This window comes from Schistocerca nitens, chromosome 2, assembly GCF_023898315.1.
Source record: "Schistocerca nitens isolate TAMUIC-IGC-003100 chromosome 2, iqSchNite1.1, whole genome shotgun sequence".
NCBI lineage: Eukaryota > Metazoa > Arthropoda > Insecta > Orthoptera > Acrididae > Schistocerca > Schistocerca nitens.
The window spans coordinates 42,036,169-42,058,052 of record NC_064615.1 but is presented as its reverse complement, the minus strand read 5'-3'; the positions used below and the strand labels follow the sequence as shown (position 1 = coordinate 42,058,052).

At 51.5% G+C, this 21,884-nt stretch overlaps 34 non-coding genes across 34 annotated transcripts; 24 read left to right on the top strand and 10 right to left on the bottom strand.

Annotated features, from left to right (window-relative positions):
• The first annotated feature begins 4,616 nt into the window (after positions 1 to 4,616).
• On the top strand, positions 4,617 to 4,689 carry Trnav-cac (transfer RNA valine (anticodon CAC)). The gene has a single exon. It is a non-coding gene; the product is annotated as a tRNA-Val (tRNA).
• A 158-nt stretch (positions 4,690 to 4,847) lies between these two features.
• On the top strand, positions 4,848 to 4,920 carry Trnav-aac (transfer RNA valine (anticodon AAC)). The gene has a single exon. It is a non-coding gene; the product is annotated as a tRNA-Val (tRNA).
• A 184-nt stretch (positions 4,921 to 5,104) lies between these two features.
• On the bottom strand, positions 5,105 to 5,176 carry Trnap-agg (transfer RNA proline (anticodon AGG)). Its single transcript has one exon. It is a non-coding gene; the product is annotated as a tRNA-Pro (tRNA).
• Positions 5,177 to 5,664: 488 nt separating this feature from the next.
• Positions 5,665 to 5,737, top strand: Trnav-cac (transfer RNA valine (anticodon CAC)). Its single transcript has one exon. It is a non-coding gene; the product is annotated as a tRNA-Val (tRNA).
• Positions 5,738 to 5,895: 158 nt separating this feature from the next.
• Positions 5,896 to 5,968, top strand: Trnav-aac (transfer RNA valine (anticodon AAC)). The gene has a single exon. It is a non-coding gene; the product is annotated as a tRNA-Val (tRNA).
• A 6,175-nt stretch (positions 5,969 to 12,143) lies between these two features.
• Trnav-cac (transfer RNA valine (anticodon CAC)) lies at positions 12,144 to 12,216 on the top strand. Its single transcript has one exon. It is a non-coding gene; the product is annotated as a tRNA-Val (tRNA).
• Positions 12,217 to 12,374: 158 nt separating this feature from the next.
• Trnav-aac (transfer RNA valine (anticodon AAC)) lies at positions 12,375 to 12,447 on the top strand. The gene has a single exon. It is a non-coding gene; the product is annotated as a tRNA-Val (tRNA).
• A 184-nt stretch (positions 12,448 to 12,631) lies between these two features.
• Trnap-agg (transfer RNA proline (anticodon AGG)) lies at positions 12,632 to 12,703 on the bottom strand. Its single transcript has one exon. It is a non-coding gene; the product is annotated as a tRNA-Pro (tRNA).
• Positions 12,704 to 13,191: 488 nt separating this feature from the next.
• Positions 13,192 to 13,264, top strand: Trnav-cac (transfer RNA valine (anticodon CAC)). Its single transcript has one exon. It is a non-coding gene; the product is annotated as a tRNA-Val (tRNA).
• A 158-nt stretch (positions 13,265 to 13,422) lies between these two features.
• Trnav-aac (transfer RNA valine (anticodon AAC)) lies at positions 13,423 to 13,495 on the top strand. The gene has a single exon. It is a non-coding gene; the product is annotated as a tRNA-Val (tRNA).
• A 184-nt stretch (positions 13,496 to 13,679) lies between these two features.
• Trnap-agg (transfer RNA proline (anticodon AGG)) lies at positions 13,680 to 13,751 on the bottom strand. Its single transcript has one exon. It is a non-coding gene; the product is annotated as a tRNA-Pro (tRNA).
• A 488-nt stretch (positions 13,752 to 14,239) lies between these two features.
• On the top strand, positions 14,240 to 14,312 carry Trnav-cac (transfer RNA valine (anticodon CAC)). The gene has a single exon. It is a non-coding gene; the product is annotated as a tRNA-Val (tRNA).
• Positions 14,313 to 14,470: 158 nt separating this feature from the next.
• Trnav-aac (transfer RNA valine (anticodon AAC)) lies at positions 14,471 to 14,543 on the top strand. Its single transcript has one exon. It is a non-coding gene; the product is annotated as a tRNA-Val (tRNA).
• Positions 14,544 to 14,727: 184 nt separating this feature from the next.
• On the bottom strand, positions 14,728 to 14,799 carry Trnap-agg (transfer RNA proline (anticodon AGG)). The gene has a single exon. It is a non-coding gene; the product is annotated as a tRNA-Pro (tRNA).
• A 488-nt stretch (positions 14,800 to 15,287) lies between these two features.
• Positions 15,288 to 15,360, top strand: Trnav-cac (transfer RNA valine (anticodon CAC)). The gene has a single exon. It is a non-coding gene; the product is annotated as a tRNA-Val (tRNA).
• Positions 15,361 to 15,518: 158 nt separating this feature from the next.
• Positions 15,519 to 15,591, top strand: Trnav-aac (transfer RNA valine (anticodon AAC)). Its single transcript has one exon. It is a non-coding gene; the product is annotated as a tRNA-Val (tRNA).
• Positions 15,592 to 15,775: 184 nt separating this feature from the next.
• On the bottom strand, positions 15,776 to 15,847 carry Trnap-agg (transfer RNA proline (anticodon AGG)). Its single transcript has one exon. It is a non-coding gene; the product is annotated as a tRNA-Pro (tRNA).
• A 477-nt stretch (positions 15,848 to 16,324) lies between these two features.
• On the top strand, positions 16,325 to 16,397 carry Trnav-cac (transfer RNA valine (anticodon CAC)). The gene has a single exon. It is a non-coding gene; the product is annotated as a tRNA-Val (tRNA).
• A 158-nt stretch (positions 16,398 to 16,555) lies between these two features.
• On the top strand, positions 16,556 to 16,628 carry Trnav-aac (transfer RNA valine (anticodon AAC)). Its single transcript has one exon. It is a non-coding gene; the product is annotated as a tRNA-Val (tRNA).
• A 184-nt stretch (positions 16,629 to 16,812) lies between these two features.
• On the bottom strand, positions 16,813 to 16,884 carry Trnap-agg (transfer RNA proline (anticodon AGG)). Its single transcript has one exon. It is a non-coding gene; the product is annotated as a tRNA-Pro (tRNA).
• Positions 16,885 to 17,372: 488 nt separating this feature from the next.
• Trnav-cac (transfer RNA valine (anticodon CAC)) lies at positions 17,373 to 17,445 on the top strand. The gene has a single exon. It is a non-coding gene; the product is annotated as a tRNA-Val (tRNA).
• A 158-nt stretch (positions 17,446 to 17,603) lies between these two features.
• Positions 17,604 to 17,676, top strand: Trnav-aac (transfer RNA valine (anticodon AAC)). The gene has a single exon. It is a non-coding gene; the product is annotated as a tRNA-Val (tRNA).
• A 184-nt stretch (positions 17,677 to 17,860) lies between these two features.
• Trnap-agg (transfer RNA proline (anticodon AGG)) lies at positions 17,861 to 17,932 on the bottom strand. The gene has a single exon. It is a non-coding gene; the product is annotated as a tRNA-Pro (tRNA).
• Positions 17,933 to 18,409: 477 nt separating this feature from the next.
• Trnav-cac (transfer RNA valine (anticodon CAC)) lies at positions 18,410 to 18,482 on the top strand. Its single transcript has one exon. It is a non-coding gene; the product is annotated as a tRNA-Val (tRNA).
• Positions 18,483 to 18,640: 158 nt separating this feature from the next.
• On the top strand, positions 18,641 to 18,713 carry Trnav-aac (transfer RNA valine (anticodon AAC)). Its single transcript has one exon. It is a non-coding gene; the product is annotated as a tRNA-Val (tRNA).
• Positions 18,714 to 18,897: 184 nt separating this feature from the next.
• Positions 18,898 to 18,969, bottom strand: Trnap-agg (transfer RNA proline (anticodon AGG)). Its single transcript has one exon. It is a non-coding gene; the product is annotated as a tRNA-Pro (tRNA).
• A 488-nt stretch (positions 18,970 to 19,457) lies between these two features.
• Trnav-cac (transfer RNA valine (anticodon CAC)) lies at positions 19,458 to 19,530 on the top strand. Its single transcript has one exon. It is a non-coding gene; the product is annotated as a tRNA-Val (tRNA).
• A 158-nt stretch (positions 19,531 to 19,688) lies between these two features.
• On the top strand, positions 19,689 to 19,761 carry Trnav-aac (transfer RNA valine (anticodon AAC)). The gene has a single exon. It is a non-coding gene; the product is annotated as a tRNA-Val (tRNA).
• Positions 19,762 to 19,945: 184 nt separating this feature from the next.
• On the bottom strand, positions 19,946 to 20,017 carry Trnap-agg (transfer RNA proline (anticodon AGG)). The gene has a single exon. It is a non-coding gene; the product is annotated as a tRNA-Pro (tRNA).
• A 488-nt stretch (positions 20,018 to 20,505) lies between these two features.
• Positions 20,506 to 20,578, top strand: Trnav-cac (transfer RNA valine (anticodon CAC)). The gene has a single exon. It is a non-coding gene; the product is annotated as a tRNA-Val (tRNA).
• A 158-nt stretch (positions 20,579 to 20,736) lies between these two features.
• Positions 20,737 to 20,809, top strand: Trnav-aac (transfer RNA valine (anticodon AAC)). The gene has a single exon. It is a non-coding gene; the product is annotated as a tRNA-Val (tRNA).
• A 184-nt stretch (positions 20,810 to 20,993) lies between these two features.
• Trnap-agg (transfer RNA proline (anticodon AGG)) lies at positions 20,994 to 21,065 on the bottom strand. Its single transcript has one exon. It is a non-coding gene; the product is annotated as a tRNA-Pro (tRNA).
• A 477-nt stretch (positions 21,066 to 21,542) lies between these two features.
• On the top strand, positions 21,543 to 21,615 carry Trnav-cac (transfer RNA valine (anticodon CAC)). Its single transcript has one exon. It is a non-coding gene; the product is annotated as a tRNA-Val (tRNA).
• A 158-nt stretch (positions 21,616 to 21,773) lies between these two features.
• Positions 21,774 to 21,846, top strand: Trnav-aac (transfer RNA valine (anticodon AAC)). The gene has a single exon. It is a non-coding gene; the product is annotated as a tRNA-Val (tRNA).
• Positions 21,847 to 21,884: the final 38 nt, after the last annotated feature.

Genomic DNA, 21,884 nt, shown 5'->3' with positions numbered 1-21,884 from the left:
CCCCCTTCCAAACTGGGAGGGTGAGGGTTTCATACTTTACTTTAAATATCTGACCCCTGGTAACAAAGTGGCCAAACGCCGCTAACATTTGTTGTGCCATAGTCTTTGGTAATGGCAGTACTTGGGCAACGTAATTTACATTGGAAATTATGTAGGTGTTAACTAAAGCCACTCTTTGAATGGCATTTAGAGCTCGCAGGCTATGTTGCCGTATGCCAGCGCGCATTTTTGCCAGTAGTTTTCGATAGTTCAAGGCAGCCGTGCGGCGGACATTGCGTGTGTATTCAATCCCGAGGCAGGTGATCGTTTCCAAGCTGCTTATTCTTTCAGCAGCACCGAGTTCTAATCCGCGTCCAATGTGCATTAAGCCTGACTTGTGACGGTTGAGTTTCGCCCCCGATGCAGCTTCATACGTTGCTACAATGTGGAAAGCTTTCTCTAAGTCCTCGTCTTTCGTTACTACAAAACTGACATCATCTGCGTAAGCCTGGCAAATAATCTTCTGACCATGAATGAGCAGCCCTGGAAGGTCTTGCGTCAGGGAGTACAAGAATGGCTCGAGTGCTATGGCAAACAATGCCATCGACATTGGGCAGCCCTGTCGTACTGAACTGGCAATACTGATCGGCCTGCTTAAGCGTCCATTTACATTGATTTGCGACGTACCATTCATCAGGAGGGTTTTAACAGTATCAGTGATCTTCTGAGGAAAATGCATGGCGTCCATGGTGCGTAGGAGATAGGAGTGGTTCACCCTGTCAAAGGCCTTTTCAAAGTCGAGGGACACAAGGGCACTTGGGATGTCACAGGCTTCGGCAATCGCTATGAGATCTCTATATGCAGTTAAAGTGTGGAAAATATTTCTATTCGGTCCAACGCACGTTTGGTAGTCACCGGTAACGCTGGTAATGACTGAATTTAATCGTTGCATAATGACACGTGCGAAAATTTTATAGTCAGTGTTAAGCAATGTTAAAGGCCGGAGATTCTCTACAGTTTTGCCTCCTGGAGTTTTTGGTACTAGCACCACTATCCCTTTACAAAAATCTTTCAAGCTGTCATTTCGAATGTTCATAATGTCATTACAGACCAGAGTCAACTTACTAATTAACTGTCGCCTAAATGTGTGATAAAACTCGGCAGGTAATCCGTCAGGACCAGGCGATTTATTTCTTGGGCTTCTGAGAATGGCGTCTGCCACTTCATCCTCGAGTATGTCGGAGGCGAGTTCTTCCGCCTGTTCCGGACTAAGTCTCCCCCACGTCCTGTCCGTAAGGACTGCCTGCGCTGCCACATCTATTGGTTTTTCAGCTAGTAACGCCGTAAAATGTTTATAAATTTCTTCTTGAATAGCAGTTTGTGTGTCGAAAAGGTGACCGTCTGCAGTTTTTAGCTCAGTCAGTATTTTCCTGTTTCGTCTTTTGTGCTCTTGTATAACGTGGTACATGGATGTTGTCTCCTCCCGCACTGCATTTTGCAGGCGTGTTCTCACTTGATAGCCTTCAGATTGTCGCCGCGTCAGTGTTAGGAGTGTCGCCTTGATTCTTTTGATCTGCATGTGATTGGCCACTACTGTATTATCGTCGGTATAAAGTTCTCGTAGGCACTGAAAATAGAATTCTATTGTGGTCCTCTGCCAGGCGTATTTCTCGCGAGAGTAACACTTCATCGCTTTTATTAGAGCTGGCTTTGCACATTTTAACCACCACGAGAAAGCCGAATTGTACAGTGGAAATTTCCTTTCACAATCTGCCCATGTGTGTTGGAAGACGGTGTGGCACCCTGGATCTGATAAATGGGAAACATTCAGTTTCCACGGGCCTCTCGCTCTATATGTACCCTGTTTTTCCATATTTATGGTACAGATATATGCTACATGGTCAGAGAATATAAGCGGCCATCGCTCCGCTTGCAAAATATGGTTTCGGAAATTGGAAGTTGCATAAATTCTGTCAATGCGGCTGGCAGAATGGCTGGTGACGTGGGTAAAACCGGGCATGTCGTCGTGTTTAAGTTCCCACGTGTCGAGTAGGTTTAATTCTCGAACAATGTCCAGAAGTTCTATGGAAGTGTTAAAATGTGGCGTTTGGTCTTTGGGTTTCAGTACACAGTTGAAATCACCGGCAAATACGACTTGGTCTGTGCGGGTTGTAAAAAGCGGCACTATCTCTTCCTTAAAGAACTCCGATCTCTGGCGTTTTTTTCCCGTTCCAGAAGGCGCATAAACATTTATGAATCGGGTGTTGTGGATTGTCCCCGCAATACCTCTGCTGTTCGGCAGTCTGTCGACATTGGCTACGGCGATGCCTTCTTTGGTCAAAAGTGCAGTTCCGAGTTCACTGCCACGTCCCGGGTTGATTAACGCATTGTAACCTGTGTTACGATCCAGATCAATGTCGGCGACCTCTTGCAACAGCGCAATGTCGACATCAGCTGCATATAAGAAATCCGTAAGATTCCTCAGGTTTGACGTACTGCTGATCTTGTTGATGTTGACCGTGGCAACACGGTATGCCTGTAAGGGTGGCATGAGGGCAGAGGTATGCGTGGCGTTGAGCCGCTCCCTTAGGGATGACGGAGGGGCATCAATTAAAAGAAGTCGGGGTCGGCATCGACCGTCTGAAGAGCAGATTCAGTCTGCCGTTGCTCATGCGATTCCGTTTCCCGCACGTCTGACACTGTTTCTCGGTCTTGTCCCTGTACTCCGGTCATACCGTTGTCGTGAGAGCATTCTTCGACGTCGTCCGCCCAGTTACGCGGGTGGTGAGCGTCACGCGGATCTGCACTGCTATCTGGCAGGTGGCCACCTGTACCTTCTGTAGCTACCGACATCATCTTCGCCTGTGACGGGGAGGGTCCGTTGTCGGAGTCAGCCTCTGAGCCGTCAGTGCGGGACTTTTTGGATGTCTGGGGAGTTGCAGCGGAAACCTGAGACGTCACGTCGGTCATCTTCTGACGCACCTGATTGGCTTTCTCACGCAGGGGTTGCGCTTTTGTGTCAGCACCCTGTTGCGCGATTCTTCGCTTCTTCTGCTTTTTCGGGGAAGGGTACTTGGAGGTTTGAGCAGTGTTCTCCTGAGTGGCACAGTTTTCGGCCATGGGAAGAACTTCCGCCGCTTGCGGCTGTTCGAAGGCGTTACAGACCTGGCTGCCATCCTGCGTCTCCTTACTTCCTTCCGTAACTTCCTGTAAGGAAGCTCCGAGGGTTTCCGGTACATTACTCGTCTCCATTGGTATGTTCTCCTCGGTGTGATCAGTGTATGCATCTAGGGTGAAATCGACGCTGAGTTCTGGAGCGGTGTTTACACGGGCGGCGGCTACGTAAGTGATCGGTAACGTAGAACTGGGGCCAGGCTGCTCACGCTCGCCAGTCGGGATCTGCGCTACGCGCCTCTGAAGACACTGAGCGCGGACGTGTGCTGTAGAGCCACATCCCGAGCATGTCCGTGGTTGCCCGTCATAAATTACTATGGCCCTGTACCCACTAATAATGATGTAAGATGGAATATGCTTCAGCAATTCGAGTTTCACTTGCCGCACACCGTTTAATACTGGGAATATATGTTGCCCTGACCATTTCTCAGCAACGTTGCTTATTACCGAACCATATTCCCGTAGTTTGGCGTTAATCTGCTCGGCAGTTACTTCGAAGGGCAGTTCAAATATTCTGATGGTTCGTAATCCCAAGCCGGCTTGCGTTAGTCGCACCTCGCCAACGTTTCCGTCTGAATGTTTGAACCTAAGAGATCCACCACAAGACGCAACAATTTGTTCACATCGTTCAGGCGTCACCAATTTCAAGTAAACGGTACTACTAACGATCGATAAGTGAATGCCAATTAAATCGTCAAGCGTTAATTTCATAACATCTCGCACAAATAGTTCTACCTCAAAGGATTTTGGTCTGGCAAATTTCGGGTCGAATGTCAACTTAAGAGTGTCTTTCCGTTCTGGTTGAGTCATGATTACATTCGTGTATTCATTACCGAGGGTAGTGTTATCGCTGTAAGCGCGCACTCACCATGCACAGCGACCGCCGCCGGCAGCGACGAAGTAAACACGACCAGCCGCTCCGTACGTCCGCACCGCACGGCTGCCCGCGAGGGAATGCCCCTAGACCAACGAGCCCTGTGACAGCGCGAGCGCCAAATATTCCAGCAAACTGCGTCCCTCGAAGTCGTCCAGGGTGCTCTTTGAGTCTGGTGCGGCTGGCGGGATGGGGGAGGTGCTCTCTGCCGGCAGTGCTGTTCTTCGACAGACTGTGTAGCGACACAATGGGTCATGGGCAGCACCCTTCTCGGAGGTGCCGTGGCCCGCGGTCGGCGGCCTTCCAGGGCTATTGGCATCTTCATGTAAAGCTGCTGCTGGGCTCGCACTGCCTGCTGCTAAGGAGGTGATTGTTTTTGCTAATGTGACTTGCAATAACGACTGCGCGAAACGCCGCTATCTCGTTCGGGATGCTACGACAGACACCCTCTCGAGCACCCCGAAGACTTGTTGAGCCCTCGGCAGCGATGGGTTTCAGGCTGTCAAAAGAACTATGGTGTGTGCATGCGCGGGCGAAAGAAAGGCTGAGGCGCCTTCGAGTGTACAAGGATGGAGTGAGCGTGTCCGTCGTTTCCGTAGTGTAGCGGTTATCACATCTGCTTCACACGCAGAAGGTCCCCGGTTCGATCCCGGGCGGGAACAGCATTTTCCTGCCTATGTCGCATACTACTCCAGTGAGCCACATCATGTGTGGATCTGCTGCATGTACCTTCTTCATGCAAGTGCCGCATTTATTGAATTTTTAAGTTACGATGGCAACCTTGTTACAAGTTCTCTGTGAAGCAAGCCTGAAAGCAGTAGTTTCCGTGGTGTAGCGGTTATCACGTCTGCCTAACACGCAGAAGGTCCCCGGTTCGATCCCGGGCGGAAACACTTTTTCATCACTTTAAACCGACAAGCATTTGCTACGATCTGTACCGAAACCTTGGTAATCACCTTCATACGTCGGACCAGAGGGTCAGTTCCTTAGAGCAAATATGAAATTAGCTTTACATTGACGGGCAGCTTTTTGCGCTGACTCAGCCACCGACGTGCGACCAGTTTGCACAAAACGCTAGGGCTCGTCCGGGATTTGAACCCGGGACCTCCTGCACCCTAAGCAGGAATCATACCCCTAGACCAACGAGCCCTGTGACAGCGCGAGCGCCAAATATTCCAGCAAACTGCGTCCCTCGAAGTCGTCCAGGGTGCTCTTTGAGTCTGGTGCGGCTGGCGGGATGGGGGAGGTGCTCTCTGCCGGCAGTGCTGTTCTTCGACAGACTGTGTAGCGACACAATGGGTCATGGGCAGCACCGTTCTCGGAGGTGCCGTGGCCCGCGGTCGGCGGCCTTCCAGGGCTATTGGCATCTTCATGTAAAGCTGCTGCTGGGCTCGCACTGCCTGCTGCTAAGGAGGTGATTGTTTTTGCTAATGTGACTTGCAATAACGACTGCGCGAAACGCCGCTATCTCGTTCGGGATGCTACGACAGACACCCTCTCGAGCACCCCGAAGACTTGTTGAGCCCTCGGCAGCGATGGGTTTCAGGCTGTCAAAAGAACTATGGTGTGTGCATGCGCGGGCGAAAGAAAGGCTGAGGCGCCTTCGAGTGTACAAGGATGGAGTGAGCGTGTCCGTCGTTTCCGTAGTGTAGCGGTTATCACATCTGCTTCACACGCAGAAGGTCCCCGGTTCGATCCCGGGCGGGAACAGCATTTTCCTGCCTATGTCGCATACTACTCCAGTGAGCCACGTCATGTGTGGATCTGCTGCATGTACCTTCTTCATGCAAGTGCCGCATTTATTGAATTTTTAAGTTACGATGGCAACCTTGTTACAAGTTCTCTGTGAAGCAAGCCTGAAAGCAGTAGTTTCCGTGGTGTAGCGGTTATCACGTCTGCCTAACACGCAGAAGGTCCCCGGTTCGATCCCGGGCGGAAACACTTTTTCATCACTTTAAACCGACAAGCATTTGCTACGATCTGTACCGAAACCTTGGTAATCACCTTCATACGTCGGACCAGAGGGTCAGTTCCTTAGAGCAAATATGAAATTAGCTTTACATTGACGGGCAGCTTTTTGCGCTGACTCAGCCACCGACGTGCGACCAGTTTGCACAAAACGCTAGGGCTCGTCCGGGATTTGAACCCGGGACCTCCTGCACCCTAAGCAGGAATCATACCCCCCCCCTTTTTTTTTTTTTTTTTTTTTTTACGCCTTAACCACTTTTTTTTTTTTTTTTTTTTTTTTTTTTTCGGGCCTCCATCCTCCCCTTATAGCCCGTCACTTGCACTCGCCAAAATTGCCTTCTTCGGCTAGCTTCTGGAGCTCTAATTGTAAGGAACTAAATGTCTCCTCATGAGACGGAAATGAAAATACTCCTTGATTGGTAGCCCTGACTCGCCGTAGGTGTACGTGGGGAATTTCAGCAGACTGGTGGCTTCAAAGTTTGTCTTCTCGGTGAATAGCTATTGCTGATGTATTCCGTTGTCGAAAATTCGTTTGTTCGTCCATCTCTCAAGTGGTATTCCTGTTTGAGCTGCTCGTAACTCCGAAGCCCCGGCCACCAATGTCTCCATGACATCCTACCAGGGTACCGTGTAGGTATTCTAACGTAAAGAAAATAAAAGAAGGAAAGTGTCGCCCCATTAGTATGGCAAATGCTATGGAAAAAAAAAATCATTAAAGATTTTTGCAATATAGTGACTCTATGTCAACGTTCGTAATAAAAAACAAGCATAGTTTTCTCTATATTTCGTTGTTCGTAGTAGTGTCTGGTGTTCCATCGTTAAATGTAACCAATATTCTTCTGTACTCTTCTCTTTCTCGGATAGTATGTAGTATACAGTCTGGCCCTTTAGCCAATTGACGGCACGTCGTTTTGTATTGGGATAGGGAACTTCGTCAGGGTTGAGTAGGCGTGTCGGTGTTATCGTTCTTGGTGACGTTCGCAGTATGCTTGCGAGTTTCCGTGTGCAGAGGGACCATATGTCCTGTACAGCGTCGCAAGTAAATCTATGCTCGTCTGTGTCAACTAAGTGACATCTGATACAATTCGGTGTTTCAGCCAGGTGAATCTTGTGTAACCTCGAATTGGTCGGAAATTTCCTATTGACTGCCATGTACCAAGTTGAGCGAACTGTAGATGAAAGAAGCGGGTCGTGAATGTTCTCCCAGACTCGTTCCCAGTTATAACCTCGACATTTCTCCTCCACTATATTGCGTGGTGTACTTTCCGTCAATGTGGCGTAAATCGCTTTGACTTTGTGTCGGTCTGCCTCTGGAATTCTTCGTTGTATGTAGCTAAGTTCTAGTATGAAATACCTGAAGTGACAAAGCGAGTTCAGAATGTGTTTGACATCTACAGGTGGATCCAGATTGGGAGGCACTATTTCATGCAAAATGTGAGCCGTCAGTGTGTTAGGTGATCCGTGCCACTGTTTGTATGTTTGACGAACATACAAGGCTTTTGCTTTGAGGTAGACATCTGTCAAATTGAGGCCCCCCTTCCAAACTGGGAGGGTGAGGGTTTCATACTTTACTTTAAATATCTGACCCCTGGTAACAAAGTGGCCAAACGCCGCTAACATTTGTTGTGCCATAGTCTTTGGTAATGGCAGTACTTGGGCAACGTAATTTACATTGGAAATTATGTAGGTGTTAACTAAAGCCACTCTTTGAATGGCATTTAGAGCTCGCAGGCTATGTTGCCGTATGCCAGCGCGCATTTTTGCCAGTAGTTTTCGATAGTTCAAGGCAGCCGTGCGGCGGACATTGCGTGTGTATTCAATCCCGAGGCAGGTGATCGTTTCCAAGCTGCTTATTCTTTCAGCAGCACCGAGTTCTAATCCGCGTCCAATGTGCATTAAGCCTGACTTGTGACGGTTGAGTTTCGCCCCCGATGCAGCTTCATACGTTGCTACAATGTGGAAAGCTTTCTCTAAGTCCTCGTCTTTCGTTACTACAAAACTGACATCATCTGCGTAAGCCTGGCAAATAATCTTCTGACCATGAATGAGCAGCCCTGGAAGGTCTTGCGTCAGGGAGTACAAGAATGGCTCGAGTGCTATGGCAAACAATGCCATCGACATTGGGCAGCCCTGTCGTACTGAACTGGCAATACTGATCGGCCTGCTTAAGCGTCCATTTACATTGATTTGCGACGTACCATTCATCAGGAGGGTTTTAACAGTATCAGTGATCTTCTGAGGAAAATGCATGGCGTCCATGGTGCGTAGGAGATAGGAGTGGTTCACCCTGTCAAAGGCCTTTTCAAAGTCGAGGGACACAAGGGCACTTGGGATGTCACAGGCTTCGGCAATCGCTATGAGATCTCTATATGCAGTTAAAGTGTGGAAAATATTTCTATTCGGTCCAACGCACGTTTGGTAGTCACCGGTAACGCTGGTAATGACTGAATTTAATCGTTGCATAATGACACGTGCGAAAATTTTATAGTCAGTGTTAAGCAATGTTAAAGGCCGGAGATTCTCTACAGTTTTGCCTCCTGGAGTTTTTGGTACTAGCACCACTATCCCTTTACAAAAATCTTTCAAGCTGTCATTTCGAATGTTCATAATGTCATTACAGACCAGAGTCAACTTACTAATTAACTGTCGCCTAAATGTGTGATAAAACTCGGCAGGTAATCCGTCAGGACCAGGCGATTTATTTCTTGGGCTTCTGAGAATGGCGTCTGCCACTTCATCCTCGAGTATGTCGGAGGCGAGTTCTTCCGCCTGTTCCGGACTAAGTCTCCCCCACGTCCTGTCCGTAAGGACTGCCTGCGCTGCCACATCTATTGGTTTTTCAGCTAGTAACGCCGTAAAATGTTTATAAATTTCTTCTTGAATAGCAGTTTGTGTGTCGAAAAGGTGACCGTCTGCAGTTTTTAGCTCAGTCAGTATTTTCCTGTTTCGTCTTTTGTGCTCTTGTATAACGTGGTACATGGATGTTGTCTCCTCCCGCACTGCATTTTGCAGGCGTGTTCTCACTTGATAGCCTTCAGATTGTCGCCGCGTCAGTGTTAGGAGTGTCGCCTTGATTCTTTTGATCTGCATGTGATTGGCCACTACTGTATTATCGTCGGTATAAAGTTCTCGTAGGCACTGAAAATAGAATTCTATTGTGGTCCTCTGCCAGGCGTATTTCTCGCGAGAGTAACACTTCATCGCTTTTATTAGAGCTGGCTTTGCACATTTTAACCACCACGAGAAAGCCGAATTGTACAGTGGAAATTTCCTTTCACAATCTGCCCATGTGTGTTGGAAGACGGTGTGGCACCCTGGATCTGATAAATGGGAAACATTCAGTTTCCACGGGCCTCTCGCTCTATATGTACCCTGTTTTTCCATATTTATGGTACAGATATATGCTACATGGTCAGAGAATATAAGCGGCCATCGCTCCGCTTGCAAAATATGGTTTCGGAAATTGGAAGATGCATAAATTCTGTCAATGCGGCTGGCAGAATGGCTGGTGACGTGGGTAAAACCGGGCATGTCGCCGTGTTTAAGTTCCCACGTGTCGAGTAGGTTTAATTCTCGAACAATGTCCAGAAGTTCTATGGAAGTGTTAAAATGTGGCGTTTGGTCTTTGGGTTTCAGTACACAGTTGAAATCACCGGCAAATACGACTTGGTCTGTGCGGGTTGTAAAAAGCGGCACTATCTCTTCCTTAAAAAACTCCGATCTCTGGCGTTTTTTTCCCGTTCCAGAAGGCGCATAAACATTTATGAATCGGGTGTTGTGGATTGTCCCCGCAATACCTCTGCTGTTCGGCAGTCTGTCGACATTGGCTACGGCGATGCCTTCTTTGGTCAAAAGTGCAGTTCCGAGTTCACTGCCACGTCCCGGGTTGATTAACGCATTGTAACCTGTGTTACGATCCAGATCAATGTCGGCGACCTCTTGCAACAGCGCAATGTCGACATCAGCTGCATATAAGAAATCCGTAAGATTCCTCAGGTTTGACGTACTGCTGATCTTGTTGATGTTGACCGTGGCAACACGGTATGCCTGTAAGGGTGGCATGAGGGCAGAGGTATGCGTGGCGTTGAGCCGCTCCCTTAGGGATGACGGAGGGGCATCAATTAAAAGAAGTCGGGGTCGGCATCGACCGTCTGAAGAGCAGATTCAGTCTGCCGTTGCTCATGCGATTCCGTTTCCCGCACGTCTGACACTGTTTCTCGGTCTTGTCCCTGTACTCCGGTCATACCGTTGTCGTGAGAGCATTCTTCGACGTCGTCCGCCCAGTTACGCGGGTGGTGAGCGTCACGCGGATCTGCACTGCTATCTGGCAGGTGGCCACCTGTACCTTCTGTAGCTACCGACATCATCTTCGCCTGTGACGGGGAGGGTCCGTTGTCGGAGTCAGCCTCTGAGCCGTCAGTGCGGGACTTTTTGGATGTCTGGGGAGTTGCAGCGGAAACCTGAGACGTCACGTCGGTCATCTTCTGACGCACCTGATTGGCTTTCTCACGCAGGGGTTGCGCTTTTGTGTCAGCACCCTGTTGCGCGATTCTTCGCTTCTTCTGCTTTTTCGGGGAAGGGTACTTGGAGGTTTGAGCAGTGTTCTCCTGAGTGGCACAGTTTTCGGCCATGGGAAGAACTTCCGCCGCTTGCGGCTGTTCGAAGGCGTTACAGACCTGGCTGCCATCCTGCGTCTCCTTACTTCCTTCCGTAACTTCCTGTAAGGAAGCTCCGAGGGTTTCCGGTACATTACTCGTCTCCATTGGTATGTTCTCCTCGGTGTGATCAGTGTATGCATCTAGGGTGAAATCGACGCTGAGTTCTGGAGCGGTGTTTACACGGGCGGCGGCTACGTAAGTGATCGGTAACGTAGAACTGGGGCCAGGCTGCTCACGCTCGCCAGTCGGGATCTGCGCTACGCGCCTCTGAAGACACTGAGCGCGGACGTGTGCTGTAGAGCCACATCCCGAGCATGTCCGTGGTTGCCCGTCATAAATTACTATGGCCCTGTACCCACTAATAATGATGTAAGATGGAATATGCTTCAGCAATTCGAGTTTCACTTGCCGCACACCGTTTAATACTGGGAATATATGTTGCCCTGACCATTTCTCAGCAACGTTGCTTATTACCGAACCATATTCCCGTAGTTTGGCGTTAATCTGCTCGGCAGTTACTTCGAAGGGCAGTTCAAATATTCTGATGGTTCGTAATCCCAAGCCGGCTTGCGTTAGTCGCACCTCGCCAACGTTTCCGTCTGAATGTTTGAACCTAAGAGATCCACCACAAGACGCAACAATTTGTTCACATCGTTCAGGCGTCACCAATTTCAAGTAAACGGTACTACTAACGATCGATAAGTGAATGCCAATTAAATCGTCAAGCGTTAATTTCATAACATCTCGCACAAATAGTTCTACCTCAAAGGATTTTGGTCTGGCAAATTTCGGGTCGAATGTCAACTTAAGAGTGTCTTTCCGTTCTGGTTGAGTCATGATTACATTCGTGTATTCATTACCGAGGGTAGTGTTATCGCTGTAAGCGCGCACTCACCATGCACAGCGACCGCCGCCGGCAGCGACGAAGTAAACACGACCAGCCGCTCCGTACGTCCGCACCGCACGGCTGCCCGCGAGGGAATGCCCCTAGACCAACGAGCCCTGTGACAGCGCGAGCGCCAAATATTCCAGCAAACTGCGTCCCTCGAAGTCGTCCAGGGTGCTCTTTGAGTCTGGTGCGGCTGGCGGGATGGGGGAGGTGCTCTCTGCCGGCAGTGCTGTTCTTCGACAGACTGTGTAGCGACACAATGGGTCATGGGCAGCACCCTTCTCGGAGGTGCCGTGGCCCGCGGTCGGCGGCCTTCCAGGGCTATTGGCATCTTCATGTAAAGCTGCTGCTGGGCTCGCACTGCCTGCTGCTAAGGAGGTGATTGTTTTTGCTAATGTGACTTGCAATAACGACTGCGCGAAACGCCGCTATCTCGTTCGGAATGCTACGACAGACACCCTCTCGAGCACCCCGAAGACTTGTTGAGCCCTCGGCAGCGATGGGTTTCAGGCTGTCAAAAGAACTATGGTGTGTGCATGCGCGGGCGAAAGAAAGGCTGAGGCGCCTTCGAGTGTACAAGGATGGAGTGAGCGTGTCCGTCGTTTCCGTAGTGTAGCGGTTATCACATCTGCTTCACACGCAGAAGGTCCCCGGTTCGATCCCGGGCGGGAACAGCATTTTCCTGCCTATGTCGCATACTACTCCAGTGAGCCACGTCATGTGTGGATCTGCTGCATGTACCTTCTTCATGCAAGTGCCGCATTTATTGAATTTTTAAGTTACGATGGCAACCTTGTTACAAGTTCTCTGTGAAGCAAGCCTGAAAGCAGTAGTTTCCGTGGTGTAGCGGTTATCACGTCTGCCTAACACGCAGAAGGTCCCCGGTTCGATCCCGGGCGGAAACACTTTTTCATCACTTTAAACCGACAAGCATTTGCTACGATCTGTACCGAAACCTTGGTAATCACCTTCATACGTCGGACCAGAGGGTCAGTTCCTTAGAGCAAATATGAAATTAGCTTTACATTGACGGGCAGCTTTTTGCGCTGACTCAGCCACCGACGTGCGACCAGTTTGCACAAAACGCTAGGGCTCGTCCGGGATTTGAACCCGGGACCTCCTGCACCCTAAGCAGGAATCATACCCCTAGACCAACGAGCCCTGTGACAGCGCGAGCGCCAAATATTCCAGCAAACTGCGTCCCTCGAAGTCGTCCAGGGTGCTCTTTGAGTCTGGTGCGGCTGGCGGGATGGGGGAGGTGCTCTCTGCCGGCAGTGCTGTTCTTCGACAGACTGTGTAGCGACACAATGGGTCATGGGCAGCACCCTTCTCGGAGGTGCCGTGGCCCGCGGTCGGCGGCCTTCCAGGGCTATTGGCATCTTCATGTAAAGCTGCTGCTGGGCTCGCACTGCCTGCTGCTAAGGAGGTGATTGTTTTTGCTAATGTGACTTGCAATAACGACTGCGCGAAACGCCGCTATCTCGTTCGGGATGCTACGACAGACACCCTCTCGAGCACCCCGAAGACTTGTTGAGCCCTCGGCAGCGATGGGTTTCAGGCTGTCAAAAGAACTATGGTGTGTGCATGCGCGGGCGAAAGAAAGGCTGAGGCGCCTTCGAGTGTACAAGGATGGAGTGAGCGTGTCCGTCGTTTCCGTAGTGTAGCGGTTATCACATCTGCTTCACACGCAGAAGGTCCCCGGTTCGATCCCGGGCGGGAACAGCATTTTCCTGCCTATGTCGCATACTACTCCAGTGAGCCACGTCATGTGTGGATCTGCTGCATGTACCTTCTTCATGCAAGTGCCGCATTTATTGAATTTTTAAGTTACGATGGCAACCTTGTTACAAGTTCTCTGTGAAGCAAGCCTGAAAGCAGTAGTTTCCGTGGTGTAGCGGTTATCACGTCTGCCTAACACGCAGAAGGTCCCCGGTTCGATCCCGGGCGGAAACACTTTTTCATCACTTTAAACCGACAAGCATTTGCTACGATCTGTACCGAAACCTTGGTAATCACCTTCATACGTCGGACCAGAGGGTCAGTTCCTTAGAGCAAATATGAAATTAGCTTTACATTGACGGGCAGCTTTTTGCGCTGACTCAGCCACCGACGTGCGACCAGTTTGCACAAAACGCTAGGGCTCGTCCGGGATTTGAACCCGGGACCTCCTGCACCCTAAGCAGGAATCATACCCCTAGACCAACGAGCCCTGTGACAGCGCGAGCGCCAAATATTCCAGCAAACTGCGTCCCTCGAAGTCGTCCAGGGTGCTCTTTGAGTCTGGTGCGGCTGGCGGGATGGGGGAGGTGCTCTCTGCCGGCAGTGCTGTTCTTCGACAGACTGTGTAGCGACACAATGGGTCATGGGCAGCACCCTTCTCGGAGGTGCCGTGGCCCGCGGTCGGCGGCCTTCCAGGGCTATTGGCATCTTCATGTAAAGCTGCTGCTGGGCTCGCACTGCCTGCTGCTAAGGAGGTGATTGTTTTTGCTAATGTGACTTGCAATAACGACTGCGCGAAACGCCGCTATCTCGTTCGGGATGCTACGACAGACACCCTCTCGAGCACCCCGAAGACTTGTTGAGCCCTCGGCAGCGATGGGTTTCAGGCTGTCAAAAGAACTATGGTGTGTGCATGCGCGGGCGAAAGAAAGGCTGAGGCGCCTTCGAGTGTACAAGGATGGAGTGAGCGTGTCCGTCGTTTCCGTAGTGTAGCGGTTATCACATCTGCTTCACACGCAGAAGGTCCCCGGTTCGATCCCGGGCGGGAACAGCATTTTCCTGCCTATGTCGCATACTACTCCAGTGAGCCACGTCATGTGTGGATCTGCTGCATGTACCTTCTTCATGCAAGTGCCGCATTTATTGAATTTTTAAGTTACGATGGCAACCTTGTTACAAGTTCTCTGTGAAGCAAGCCTGAAAGCAGTAGTTTCCGTGGTGTAGCGGTTATCACGTCTGCCTAACACGCAGAAGGTCCCCGGTTCGATCCCGGGCGGAAACACTTTTTCATCACTTTAAACCGACAAGCATTTGCTACGATCTGTACCGAAACCTTGGTAATCACCTTCATACGTCGGACCAGAGGGTCAGTTCCTTAGAGCAAATATGAAATTAGCTTTACATTGACGGGCAGCTTTTTGCGCTGACTCAGCCACCGACGTGCGACCAGTTTGCACAAAACGCTAGGGCTCGTCCGGGATTTGAACCCGGGACCTCCTGCACCCTAAGCAGGAATCATACCCCTAGACCAACGAGCCCTGTGACAGCGCGAGCGCCAAATATTCCAGCAAACTGCGTCCCTCGAAGTCGTCCAGGGTGCTCTTTGAGTCTGGTGCGGCTGGCGGGATGGGGGAGGTGCTCTCTGCCGGCAGTGCTGTTCTTCGACAGACTGTGTAGCGACACAATGGGTCATGGGCAGCACCCTTCTCGGAGGTGCCGTGGCCCGCGGTCGGCGGCCTTCCAGGGCTATTGGCATCTTCATGTAAAGCTGCTGCTGGGCTCGCACTGCCTGCTGCTAAGGAGGTGATTGTTTTTGCTAATGTGACTTGCAATAACGACTGCGCGAAACGCCGCTATCTCGTTCGGGATGCTACGACAGACACCCTCTCGAGCACCCCGAAGACTTGTTGAGCCCTCGGCAGCGATGGGTTTCAGGCTGTCAAAAGAACTATGGTGTGTGCATGCGCGGGCGAAAGAAAGGCTGAGGCGCCTTCGAGTGTACAAGGATGGAGTGAGCGTGTCCGTCGTTTCCGTAGTGTAGCGGTTATCACATCTGCTTCACACGCAGAAGGTCCCCGGTTCGATCCCGGGCGGGAACAGCATTTTCCTGCCTATGTCGCATACTACTCCAGTGAGCCACGTCATGTGTGGATCTGCTGCATGTACCTTCTTCATGCAAGTGCCGAATTTATTGAATTTTTAAGTTACGATGGCAACCTTGTTACAAGTTCTCTGTGAAGCAAGCCTGAAAGCAGTAGATTCCGTGGTGTAGCGGTTATCACGTCTGCCTAACACGCAGAAGGTCCCCGGTTCGATCCCGGGCGGAAACACTTTTTCATCACTTTAAACCGACAAGCATTTGCTACGATCTGTACCGAAACCTTGGTAATCACCTTCATACGTCGGACCAGAGGGTCAGTTCCTTAGAGCAAATATGAAATTAGCTTTACATTGACGGGCAGCTTTTTGCGCTGACTCAGCCACCGACGTGCGACCAGTTTGCACAAAACGCTAGGGCTCGTCCGGGATTTGAACCCGGGACCTCCTGCACCCTAAGCAGGAATCATACCCCTAGACCAACGAGCCCTGTGACAGCGCGAGCGCCAAATATTCCAGCAAACTGCGTCCCTCGAAGTCGTCCAGGGTGCTCTTTGAGTCTGGTGCGGCTGGCGGGATGGGGGAGGTGCTCTCTGCCGGCAGTGCTGTTCTTCGACAGACTGTGTAGCGACACAATGGGTCATGGGCAGCACCCTTCTCGGAGGTGCCGTGGCCCGCGGTCGGCGGCCTTCCAGGGCTATTGGCATCTTCATGTAAAGCTCGCACTGCCTGCTGCTAAGGAGGTGATTGTTTTTGCTAATGTGACTTGCAATAACGACTGCGCGAAACGCCGCTATCTCGTTCGGGATGCTACGACAGACACCCTCTCGAGCACCCCGAAGACTTGTTGAGCCCTCGGCAGCGATGGGTTTCAGGCTGTCAAAAGAACTATGGTGTGTGCATGCGCGGGCGAAAGAAAGGCTGAGGCGCCTTCGAGTGTACAAGGATGGAGTGAGCGTGTCCGTCGTTTCCGTAGTGTAGCGGTTATCACATCTGCTTCACACGCAGAAGGTCCCCGGTTCGATCCCGGGCGGGAACAGCATTTTCCTGCCTATGTCGCATACTACTCCAGTGAGCCACGTCATGTGTGGATCTGCTGCATGTACCTTCTTCATGCAAGTGCCGCATTTATTGAATTTTTAAGTTACGATGGCAACCTTGTTACAAGTTCTCTGTGAAGCAAGCCTGAAAGCAGTAGTTTCCGTGGTGTAGCGGTTATCACGTCTGCCTAACACGCAGAAGGTCCCCGGTTCGATCCCGGGCGGAAACACTTTTTCATCACTTTAAACCGACAAGCATTTGCTACGATCTGTACCGAAACCTTGGTAATCACCTTCATACGTCGGACCAGAGGGTCAGTTCCTTAGAGCAAATATGAAATTAGCTTTACATTGACGGGCAGCTTTTTGCGCTGACTCAGCCACCGACGTGCGACCAGTTTGCACAAAACGCTAGGGCTCGTCCGGGATTTGAACCCGGGACCTCCTGCACCCTAAGCAGGAATCATACCCCTAGACCAACGAGCCCTGTGACAGCGCGAGCGCCAAATATTCCAGCAAACTGCGTCCCTCGAAGTCGTCCAGGGTGCTCTTTGAGTCTGGTGCGGCTGGCGGGATGGGGGAGGTGCTCTCTGCCGGCAGTGCTGTTCTTCGACAGACTGTGTAGCGACACAATGGGTCATGGGCAGCACCCTTCTCGGAGGTGCCGTGGCCCGCGGTCGGCGGCCTTCCAGGGCTATTGGCATCTTCATGTAAAGCTGCTGCTGGGCTCGCACTGCCTGCTGCTAAGGAGGTGATTGTTTTTGCTAATGTGACTTGCAATAACGACTGCGCGAAACGCCGCTATCTCGTTCGGGATGCTACGACAGACACCCTCTCGAGCACCCCGAAGACTTGTTGAGCCCTCGGCAGCGATGGGTTTCAGGCTGTCAAAAGAACTATGGTGTGTGCATGCGCGGGCGAAAGAAAGGCTGAGGCGCCTTCGAGTGTACAAGGATGGAGTGAGCGTGTCCGTCGTTTCCGTAGTGTAGCGGTTATCACATCTGCTTCACACGCAGAAGGTCCCCGGTTCGATCCCGGGCGGGAACAGCATTTTCCTGCCTATGTCGCATACTACTCCAGTGAGCCACGTCATGTGTGGATCTGCTGCATGTACCTTCTTCATGCAAGTGCCGAATTTATTGAATTTTTAAGTTACGATGGCAACCTTGTTACAAGTTCTCTGTGAAGCAAGCCTGAAAGCAGTAGATTCCGTGGTGTAGCGGTTATCACGTCTGCCTAACACGCAGAAGGTCCCCGGTTCGATCCCGGGCGGAAACACTTTTTCATCACTTTAAACCGACAAGCATTTGCTACGATCTGTACCGAAACCTTGGTAATCACCTTCATACGTCGGACCAGAGGGTCAGTTCCTTAGAGCAAATATGAAATTAGCTTTACATTGACGGGCAGCTTTTTGCGCTGACTCAGCCACCGACGTGCGACCAGTTTGCACAAAACGCTAGGGCTCGTCCGGGATTTGAACCCGGGACCTCCTGCACCCTAAGCAGGAATCATACCCCTAGACCAACGAGCCCTGTGACAGCGCGAGCGCCAAATATTCCAGCAAACTGCGTCCCTCGAAGTCGTCCAGGGTGCTCTTTGAGTCTGGTGCGGCTGGCGGGATGGGGGAGGTGCTCTCTGCCGGCAGTGCTGTTCTTCGACAGACTGTGTAGCGACACAATGGGTCATGGGCAGCACCCTTCTCGGAGGTGCCGTGGCCCGCGGTCGGCGGCCTTCCAGGGCTATTGGCATCTTCATGTAAAGCTCGCACTGCCTGCTGCTAAGGAGGTGATTGTTTTTGCTAATGTGACTTGCAATAACGACTGCGCGAAACGCCGCTATCTCGTTCGGGATGCTACGACAGACACCCTCTCGAGCACCCCGAAGACTTGTTGAGCCCTCGGCAGCGATGGGTTTCAGGCTGTCAAAAGAACTATGGTGTGTGCATGCGCGGGCGAAAGAAAGGCTGAGGCGCCTTCGAGTGTACAAGGATGGAGTGAGCGTGTCCGTCGTTTCCGTAGTGTAGCGGTTATCACATCTGCTTCACACGCAGAAGGTCCCCGGTTCGATCCCGGGCGGGAACAGCATTTTCCTGCCTATGTCGCATACTACTCCAGTGAGCCACGTCATGTGTGGATCTGCTGCATGTACCTTCTTCATGCAAGTGCCGCATTTATTGAATTTTTAAGTTACGATGGCAACCTTGTTACAAGTTCTCTGTGAAGCAAGCCTGAAAGCAGTAGTTTCCGTGGTGTAGCGGTTATCACGTCTGCCTAACACGCAGAAGGTCCCCGGTTCGATCCCGGGCGGAAACACTTTTTCATCACTTTAAACCGACAAGCATTTGCTACGATCTGTACCGAAACCTTGGTAATCACCTTCATACGTCGGACCAGAGGGTCAGTTCCTTAGAGCAAATATGAAATTAGCTTTACATTGACGGGCAGCTTTTTGCGCTGACTCAGCCACCGACGTGCGACCAGTTTGCACAAAACGCTAGGGCTCGTCCGGGATTTGAACCCGGGACCTCCTGCACCCTAAGCAGGAATCATACCCCTAGACCAACGAGCCCTGTGACAGCGCGAGCGCCAAATATTCCAGCAAACTGCGTCCCTCGAAGTCGTCCAGGGTGCTCTTTGAGTCTGGTGCGGCTGGCGGGATGGGGGAGGTGCTCTCTGCCGGCAGTGCTGTTCTTCGACAGACTGTGTAGCGACACAATGGGTCATGGGCAGCACCCTTCTCGGAGGTGCCGTGGCCCGCGGTCGGCGGCCTTCCAGGGCTATTGGCATCTTCATGTAAAGCTGCTGCTGGGCTCGCACTGCCTGCTGCTAAGGAGGTGATTGTTTTTGCTAATGTGACTTGCAATAACGACTGCGCGAAACGCCGCTATCTCGTTCGGGATGCTACGACAGACACCCTCTCGAGCACCCCGAAGACTTGTTGAGCCCTCGGCAGCGATGGGTTTCAGGCTGTCAAAAGAACTATGGTGTGTGCATGCGCGGGCGAAAGAAAGGCTGAGGCGCCTTCGAGTGTACAAGGATGGAGTGAGCGTGTCCGTCGTTTCCGTAGTGTAGCGGTTATCACATCTGCTTCACACGCAGAAGGTCCCCGGTTCGATCCCGGGCGGGAACAGCATTTTCCTGCCTATGTCGCATACTACTCCAGTGAGCCACGTCATGTGTGGATCTGCTGCATGTACCTTCTTCATGCAAGTGCCGCATTTATTGAATTTTTAAGTTACGATGGCAACCTTGTTACAAGTTCTCTGTGAAGCAAGCCTGAAAGCAGTAGTTTCCGTGGTGTAGCGGTTATCACGTCTGCCTAACACGCAGAAGGTCCCCGGTTCGATCCCGGGCGGAAACACTTTTTCATCACTTTAAACCGACAAGCATTTGCTACGATCTGTACCGAAACCTTGGTAATCACCTTCATACGTCGGACCAGAGGGTCAGTTCCTTAGAGCAAATATGAAATTAGCTTTACATTGACGGGCAGCTTTTTGCGCTGACTCAGCCACCGACGTGCGACCAGTTTGCACAAAACGCTAGGGCTCGTCCGGGATTTGAACCCGGGACCTCCTGCACCCTAAGCAGGAATCATACCCCTAGACCAACGAGCCCTGTGACAGCGCGAGCGCCAAATATTCCAGCAAACTGCGTCCCTCGAAGTCGTCCAGGGTGCTCTTTGAGTCTGGTGCGGCTGGCGGGATGGGGGAGGTGCTCTCTGCCGGCAGTGCTGTTCTTCGACAGACTGTGTAGCGACACAATGGGTCATGGGCAGCACCCTTCTCGGAGGTGCCGTGGCCCGCGGTCGGCGGCCTTCCAGGGCTATTGGCATCTTCATGTAAAGCTGCTGCTGGGCTCGCACTGCCTGCTGCTAAGGAGGTGATTGTTTTTGCTAATGTGACTTGCAATAACGACTGCGCGAAACGCCGCTATCTCGTTCGGGATGCTACGACAGACACCCTCTCGAGCACCCCGAAGACTTGTTGAGCCCTCGGCAGCGATGGGTTTCAGGCTGTCAAAAGAACTATGGTGTGTGCATGCGCGGGCGAAAGAAAGGCTGAGGCGCCTTCGAGTGTACAAGGATGGAGTGAGCGTGTCCGTCGTTTCCGTAGTGTAGCGGTTATCACATCTGCTTCACACGCAGAAGGTCCCCGGTTCGATCCCGGGCGGGAACAGCATTTTCCTGCCTATGTCGCATACTACTCCAGTGAGCCACGTCATGTGTGGATCTGCTGCATGTACCTTCTTCATGCAAGTGCCGAATTTATTGAATTTTTAAGTTACGATGGCAACCTTGTTACAAGTTCTCTGTGAAGCAAGCCTGAAAGCAGTAGATTCCGTGGTGTAGCGGTTATCACGTCTGCCTAACACGCAGAAGGTCCCCGGTTCGATCCCGGGCGGAAACACTTTTTCATCACTTTAAACCGACAAGCATTTGCTACGATCTGTACCGAAACCTTGGTAATCACCTTCATACGTCGGACCAGAGGGTCAGTTCCTTAGAGCAAATATGAAATTAGCTTTACATTGACGGGCAGCTTTTTGCGCTGACTCAGCCACCGACGTGCGACCAGTTTGCACAAAACGCTAGGGCTCGTCCGGGATTTGAACCCGGGACCTCCTGCACCCTAAGCAGGAATCATACCCCTAGACCAACGAGCCCTGTGACAGCGCGAGCGCCAAATATTCCAGCAAACTGCGTCCCTCGAAGTCGTCCAGGGTGCTCTTTGAGTCTGGTGCGGCTGGCGGGATGGGGGAGGTGCTCTCTGCCGGCAGTGCTGTTCTTCGACAGACTGTGTAGCGACACAATGGGTCATGGGCAGCACCCTTCTCGGAGGTGCCGTGGCCCGCGGTCGGCGGCCTTCCAGGGCTATTGGCATCTTCATGTAAAGCTCGCACTGCCTGCTGCTAAGGAGGTGATTGTTTTTGCTAATGTGACTTGCAATAACGACTGCGCGAAACGCCGCTATCTCGTTCGGGATGCTACGACAGACACCCTCTCGAGCACCCCGAAGACTTGTTGAGCCCTCGGCAGCGATGGGTTTCAGGCTGTCAAAAGAACTATGGTGTGTGCATGCGCGGGCGAAAGAAAGGCTGAGGCGCCTTCGAGTGTACAAGGATGGAGTGAGCGTGTCCGTCGTTTCCGTAGTGTAGCGGTTATCACATCTGCTTCACACGCAGAAGGTCCCCGGTTCGATCCCGGGCGGGAACAGCATTTTCCTGCCTATGTCGCATACTACTCCAGTGAGCCACGTCATGTGTGGATCTGCTGCATGTACCTTCTTCATGCAAGTGCCGCATTTATTGAATTTTTAAGTTACGATGGCAACCTTGTTACAAGTTCTCTGTGAAGCAAGCCTGAAAGCAGTAGTTTCCGTGGTGTAGCGGTTATCACGTCTGCCTAACACGCAGAAGGTCCCCGGTTCGATCCCGGGCGGAAACACTTTTTCATCACTTTAAACCGACAAGCATTTGCTACGA